Below are 8,642 nucleotides of genomic sequence, written 5' to 3'. Positions count from 1 at the left end.
TAAATTTCATGAGATTAGATTGTCTGTTTAGGACGGTTTGGGTCTCCTTATATTTCCTAGTCTTTGAACCTATGCTGACAACATAGGTTTCTAGCATGGTTTATTTTCCTATATACGCTAGCATGTTTTGGTTTCAGTTTGGCAATTGATTCAACCTCTTTTCAGTGTTGGGTAGACACTAGACTTCATGAAGCTCACATGATCTATGTCGGTTAAAGATAAAGTTCCCAAAGAAAGAACAAGGCCAGCCTCATGCACACAATGAAATGAATGATACCAAAGGTGCTTGGGTATGATAAACAATAGCTAAACTAGACTCAAGTGATGACACTAGGTCATTTTTTGTCATTGCACAGTGAACCCGACGAGAGTCCTAAGCAACATCCTAGGTATATAAATGGATGAAAATGTAGTATGTATGAATGAATGAAGTAGACTGTGTGTTTGCTAAGGAAGGCTCCTTAGGTGAGATCACATATGTTGAGCCCTCATTTTGGAAGTCCTAATGTCAAGTCCGTGATTCCAAGGTTTCACGTCATATGAGCGAAAGATATGTGATATATGTCTGTGCTAAATGAAATGTGTTATGTGTTGTGTGCTATATGAAAAGAATGATGATGCATGTTACTCTCATAGCATGACTTTCCTAATCTGATTTTGCAAGTCCAACTGACATAGATTTCCATAACTCATATCGCTAGGAGAGAGCTCTTCTTCATCATGCATGTCCTTGGTGTGTACTTGCATACACCCATACATAGTACAAGTTTATACTAATTCCACACAATCCTTTAGTTTTAGGGTCAAGTGCGGGTAGACGCTAGAGCTTACGAGATTACGTTGAAGTTACCCGGACGTGGAGCATTCATCCAGACATGGTATGACCTCATTCTTTAGAGGATGCTTATCTCTTATATTCTAGATTAGACGTAGGCATGATCTAGTGGATAATGTTCCATTAGTGTTTCTTTCTTACTTGTTTTCAGACGTTTTATTGGTGCCATTTTGGCAACTTTATATTAATGCAGTTATGAACTATTTCCGTCATTTGATTATCTTATTATTAGATGGTTGTTCTGAACTAATGTGATATAATGAAAATTTTACTTCGAAGTCTATGTATAGTTCAAAGCAAACAAAAGTTTTAAATTTTTCGCTAAAATTATCCTATACGATGTAATAATGACGTATGTAGGCTTGTATGTGACCTCTGAGAGGTCCACGATACCGATTTCAGCTAGGGTATAGACCCCGGTCATGACAACTAAATTATCCATGGGTAGTGTGGCTCATATAGAAGAAGAAAATAATAGTTAGTCAGAGATGTTCATAGATATGCCTGGCTAGGTGTACAACTATTAGATTTCACCAAGGGTGGTTACACGGTTCATAATGATTCCAAATCTTCCTTTGTGGTAGATGTGAAGTCTAAACAAGAACTTGATTCTACATTAGTTTATTGAAAGAATAACTACTCAATAGGTTCATTGAGGATTTCTCCCAAAGTTGAGATGGGGTACCTGGGTACTAGGTTTGATTGTGTTTTTTTCCAGATGTTGATAATTTTGAGGGAGAAAATTTTAGAAGAGTCACATAGTTCTAGATACTCTTTTCATGCGTGAGCCACATAGATGTATCTTGATCTATGCGAAGTCTATTGGCGAAATGATATGAAAAGGGATATTGCGGAATTGGTAGCCAAATGTCCTAATCGTCAAAAAGATGAGGTTCAGAACCAAATGTTGGGAGGCTTTTCGTAAGATATTTAAATTCCCACTTTGAAGTGGGATGAAGTGAATATGGATTTTATTGTGGGTTTTCCTTGTACTCGAAGGCAACATTATTCTATTTGTGTCATTGTTGGTGGAATGAAAAAATCATTACACTTTATTCCTTGAGGTATCTCACTCAAAAGAAGACTTTTGCCAAGTTGAATATAAGAGAAATAGTGAAAATTCATGTACGTACTCTATCTATCATTTCAGATCGAGGTACTTAATTTTCATCTCACTTTTTCAATTCCTTCAAAAAGGGCTTGGAACTAAGGTGAAGTTTTGTATCGCTTTCCACCCTCAAGCGGATGGTCAAGCGGAACGTACCTTTCAAACTTTAGAGAACATGTTCAAGGTGTGTGTTATATATTTCAAAGGTTATTGGGATGATCAATTGTCGTTGATAGAGTTCGCTAACAATAACATTCACCACTAAAGTATTGGTATGGCTCCTTTTGTAGCCTTGTATAGTAGGACATATAGGTGTCCTATTGGTTAGTTTGAATTAGCGGAGATTGCGCTTATTGGTCTCTAATTTGTTTATGAAGCTATCGAGAAGGTTCGACTTATTAGATAGAGGATTAAAATAGCTCAAAGTAAGAAAAAATTCTTATTCCGATGTGAGAAGAGGGTATCTAAAATTTAAAGTTTATGATTGGGTTTACCTAAAAATATCACTCATGAAGTGTGCTGAGGTTTGGCAAGAAAGGGAAACTTAGTCCCCGCTGTGTAGGACCATATAAATTTTTGAATCATATTAGTAGATTGCCTATGAGTTTGATTTTCCAAATGATTTTGGCCCAGTTAATCTGGTATTCTATGATTTTATGCTAAAGAATTATATTGGAGATCAGGTGTCTGCTATTCCTTTAGAACGGTTAGGAGTTGATAATGTCTTTCCTATGAAGAGGTTTTGAAAGAAATCTTTGACATTCAAGTAAATATATTGAGAAACAAAGAAGTAGATCCGTGAAAGTTCTATAGAGATATCATTTCGTTTAGGGTTCTATTTGGGACGACGAAGACGACACGAAGTCCTAATATCCTCATATGTTTTCTTCGACTCAAATTCAATCTTGAGGTTGATAGTTCCTATTGAGTTTTAGTGGTTTTGGGAGTCAGATGTTTTATATGTGACTTTTCTTGATTTCCTTATGTTATGCATGTACTTGATGAAATTCATGTTTAGTAAGAAAATGAGTTCTCATGATTTATGTTCCTCATGTTGTTTTGCATATTTGTATGAGTTGCCTAGTTGACTTCATGAGATGTGTTTATGAACATGCTTAAGTATGACTTTGAGAGTAATTGCATATTGGCTCCATGATGTTAATTTTGAGCATTACTCTAGATGGAGAAGGTACTTCATCCTATGAATATGAGAAATATTGAGTTCCATGCATACTGAGTTCATAGATGTAGTTCCTACTACCTTAAAATTATATTAAATATGTTTTGATAAGGAATTGATGTTTCCTCCTTAAAATTGTGCATTATTTTTATGCATCATGCATGATAAGCTTGTAGTATTGAGTCTTTACTTCCGTAAGGTGTCGACATTGTCATTCAAGGACAAATTTTCCCAACGGCAAGACAATATAATCCTCCAAAAAATAGTAGGTTATTCTAGAGCCTAAACGTGAGGGTAAACGTCAAGAGTTTAGGGAAAAGGCCAAGGGAGAGGACCAAAACGGTCCTCTCTTTCCTAGACACTTCTCTAATGGCCAAGACCACCCCTATGACTCGTGGTGGGGACCTTAGATCATGGTGTGACTCGTGGTAGCCTAGGTTGTGTGTACCCAAAAATATTCCTGAAATAGTTTGTCACTACCGGGGAGCACTCCCTAGAAGTAACATGGAGTACTTAACATCTAGGACGTCTTATACAAGCCTATAGAAATCATTCATCACATTGTCATAGAAATTTATCGGGAAATTTAAAACATTTCATAGCATAACATAATGCTAGAACATAACTTCATTTATAAAATCATTAGTACATAGTTTAGACACATAGTCTCTTCTTTCCATCTTAGACTCAACATCAAGAGACTAGAATAGGGGCATGATTCTTATAAACATAAACGAATAATCTAAACTAGTACATGAACTTAAGAAAATGACATATGGTCTTTGAATCTTTAAGGAATCCATTTGAACTTGGGGATACAAATCAAAGCTCCTCATTTCTATGGAATATACTCTAGTCATCACCAACTACACTTTCTGTAAAATGATGAACGGTATTAGTACAAGAATGCAAGTATGGCCTACAATGCAAAAACATTATTGAAGGAGAACATTAAGTTAGAAATCATGCAACATACCTTTTTAAAGAAACTTCATGAACATTGACGCAATAGCACAATATAGTACATATACATTCCATAAACATGAATACTACTCACAAGAACACATAGAACCAATCATCACTTTTAAGAGACATTCTATACTTTGATAGCATTAACTTTCCATTTTAGCTTAACTCCTTTGCCTAAAGAAACCCTCAAGTAGTACTTAGTACAATGCATGAATAGTGTCCCATTCCATCATACACATGAAAGTACCACCTTAAGTTCACCAAAGGTGCACATTCATAAAACCTTAATTAATTTAAGCGTACACATTCATAGTGACATAACCTATCATGAAATACATACATCACATAACAAAAACCACCTATGACAACCCCATGTCACACTAGTGCAATGTACATGTAGCATCCCATAATACTACCTCTACCAAGTGTTCCTATGAAATCACCCTAGACTTAGAATTCACTACAATATCTACTTGTGCAATACATAGGTAATGTCCCATAATCTCACCAACACTAAGCAACAACCTTAGGTATTCCTAGTTAGGGTTCAACATCTTACTTCCATTGTTCATTTTACTATAGAAAACACTTTGCCTTAATCTACATTAAACCATGTGATCTAGACATGGAATCCGGCTTCATAAAACCCCGCACATTAAAGGAGGTTATATACTTGATAAGGTAGAACCATGGATAATAGCTACCTATGTGGATCCACTAGCTAGACCCTACAAGGGAACATAGTCAAGGAACTAGGTTGTTATTATTAGAACCTTTTTTGTGCCAAATATCATTGTGTTTCTACCTCATTAGTGAACATAGTGTGATCGTCCCTACCTTTGTGAAGGAACACCTCCCATTGTCAACTTCATTCAGTGCTAATCTAACTTTCCTTTTTTTAAAAACCTTTAAGTATCTATTAAAATTACTTAGTAAGATAGGATTTAGGAGATTAAATCCTTATATACATATACATAGGAAATAGATTAAAGATTAGAATATTCTTTCATCAATACAAACATAATGTGAGAATATACTCTCACATATTCATACATGGTCTAGTTTAGAGTACAATTAGGGAAAACCATACAAAAGACTCTTTATCTCTAGATCATTATTAACATACTTTATTCATTCTGTCATGTGTGTGTATGTGTACATATATGAGTAAACCTTTCACATAAACATATTTAGACAACACATGTTCATATTTCATCATTTATATACTTTGCATGCATAGTAGTAGACAATAGCGCTTATGAGAACTATCTTTTTAATTAACATCATGAATCTATCCTACTCATAGATATGCATGAGGTGTTGTGTGTATATTGGTCAACATGATTACATAATGGCAAAAACATGGTATTTATGAAGCCACCCTCTAAAGATCAAAACACATGTACAATATCCCTCAAGTCCTAAGCAACCAAGTGCCTTGCTACTGCCTTACGGATCAAAATTGGGACCAAGGCTAGTGTTCATGACCATGGTTCATGGTGCCCCTAATTGCACCTAGGCGTGGCTATTTAGGGATGGGTAACTAAGTCATCTCCTTTTTAAGCCCTATCAAAGTGGGTCATTTTTTCTGATTTTTATATAACTGTATGAGGAATTTAAAGTCAATATACACCAAATTACTTCTTATTTTAACTAATAGACAAATCAAATAATAAAGTAATCTTTCTCACAATATTTCTCTCTCTGAAACTCTAAGAACAAAAAGAGTAGAATGTGATCTAGGTCTTGAAGGTTCAAGAAAATTTCACTCAAATTCTTTGAAGAACCATTACTATGGTATTGTAGTCTTTCATCCTATGATAATTTCCATCCAAGGAGTCCATCCAAATTAAATTGAAACACTAGTAGATTCCCTAAAGTTAGGGATTATCTTTAATCTTGTGGGTTCTTTTCAAAAATGATGTTAATGGTTGATTTATGATTGATAATGATTAATTTGACGATTTATGATGAAATTCCCTCAAGAACCCATGAAATATGTAATTTCCCAAATTTTGATCTTATGATGTGAATTATTGATTATAGAAGAATTGATATAACATTATGCCTATTAGTGTTGGGTTACTTAAATCATGGTCTCCTTCATATTTATTTTAGTTATTGAGGATGTGTTGATGTCTTGTACTTTCTAAGGCATCATATATTAATTATGCACAACTGTGAGGTCTTTGTAAGGGCCATAAGAAGACATTGAGAGTAAAGTGCATATGATAATGATTTAATATTATTGTCTTTTGTTGTTAGTCCACATTAACACATTTCTGTATGAGTATGATATGACATGAAATGTTTGTCACATATCATGATTCAAAGGTTAGAAGACTAGTCTCACCTAATGAATCTATAAGCTTTAGCATGAGTTATGTTGGTTCTAGTATCAAGACATTCTTCCAAAATTAGATGTTTAAGTAAAAAATTAATATGAACTCAATGGGAATTAAGATTAGAACCGCGTGGATTGTGTCAATGAGATGGAAGCTCCTACGTTAGTGAGGGTAAGTTTATAGAAGAAGTCTTGTGAGATGGAGGTTCTTCCATTAGTAGAGAGTGAGTTTCTAGTAAAAATATCTTTATTCCACAAACTATGTGTCCACATAGTTATATGTCTAGTGATTCCACCTAAACCAAATGTGTGGTTCTACCATAGGCAAGTAGAAAACCCTTTTTTTGCAATAGGGTAGAAACTGGATTCCATGTTAGCTCTCATCGTGTGTGTCGGTTTAGGCTTAATCCCTCAATATGTTAATATGAACTAGAACATTATTTATAAATCGTGGATACTCAAGAAATATTAGTTAGTATGAGTAGGGCTTTGGGATCTTACTTATACACTGCCCAAGTACACTTTGAAGGTACTTCTGATATGTTGCCATTATGCGATGATGATTTATGCATTTTGATATGGTTTATGACTTATGATTTTAATGTATGCACGATGAGTTCAAACTGTGTAAAATGCATGGTTTTAAACAAAAATTCCATTTTTAGCATATTTTCAATGATTTCTCATTGCTATCATACTTACTGCATATTTTTGTACTAACCCATATTTCTTCTACATTTTCTATAAGTGTAGGTCCCAATTTTTGAGGTGATATCCTTCTTCTCAAAATTTGGATTGACTATTCTCCCTGTTTATTGGTGACTCCTCGTGTTTCAAGGGTCGATGATTATCATCTAGTTTATTTTATTGTACTTTCATTTGAGAACTATGGTGTTGAGGGTTGAGTTCCTATTTGAGACTTTGATTGTAATAGAGGGAAACATGAGACAATAACTAGACTTTCTCTTTGCTATAATGAAAAATCGTTCTTAACACTTGAAAATTGGTTCTATTCTTTATTTTTATTTACTTATGATATGGTACACTAAGGGTCTTACATGGTGTCTTTTGGAATCCTATGTGCCCTGTTACGTCTAGGGAGTACCATTGGGTCATGATATCATAAAAAAAAATATTGGAAGTAAATAAGGGATCCTCCGAAATCCAAGTGGATCACCAATAACTCTGGAACCCAACAATATCAACGAAGGGCTGGATGATAATCATGGTTACGTTTATCTACATCATAAAAGTAGTTTTCCAATTTGTGTTAGTAGATGGAATATCTGAGCATGCGAGGGGAAATCTAACATAAGACTTAAGCTAGAATTGGAACTGGGGAGACAACTTATATCATCTCAACTCAACTCATTTTAATATAAAGTAGTGATAAATACGCTATAAGAATAAAATAAATTTAAATTGAAGATAACAACTCAATGTATTAAAATATATTTACTTTTATGAATAAATGCGAAGAATTATAAGGGAGAATAACTAATTAAAAACAAACACTATGAGCTATGTGATGATACAACATATATTCAATGTTTCCAATTGTTTCCTTTACTTTTGTAGGGTGTCGGACTTACTAACTAAGTGGATTCACTAGTCCATTCTAAAAATCAACATGGAATCATCTCAGAAGTATGACCCTTTCTACCCATTTTGACTACATGATTTATGGGGGGTTTTATGTTGGTAGAACTCTCCTCCATATTGGTGCTCGACACTACTCCCAATATATAACTAGATCATTATGTTTTAAAGATAATATTTCCTCTTCCTCATCCTTGAGTGTGAAAATTCAAATAATAAACGAATAGGTAGAACTAGAGTCTTAACATGAGGATGAGTGTGAGTTTAAGTTGATTTCTAGGTTGGTTTCGAACTACAATGAGTAAGGAAAAAACCTACAATTCAAACTAGGGCATAAACTAGAATGATAGGGTGAAGGACACCTTTTTACTTGAAGAACCTAGTTGGAGACTGGTCTGCTTATCTCCCAGAGGCTTTGGAAAGTCACCCTTATGTCACATCTTGGGAACACCCCATAGACATAACCGGCGTCGTCCTCTTTGAGGACTAAGACTATCCTATTAGTTTACATCATTACATTTTTATGTTAAAAATGTGAAAAAATTTATAACTTTTTCATTAATCTGCATTGAGGTTTACATAGAACTCTATATACTGATAATATTAT

The sequence above is a fragment of the Solanum pennellii genome, chromosome 6 (assembly GCF_001406875.1).
Source record: "Solanum pennellii chromosome 6, SPENNV200".
In the NCBI taxonomy this organism is placed as follows: Eukaryota; Viridiplantae; Streptophyta; class Magnoliopsida; order Solanales; family Solanaceae; genus Solanum; species Solanum pennellii.
This window is presented reverse-complemented; position numbering follows the sequence as displayed.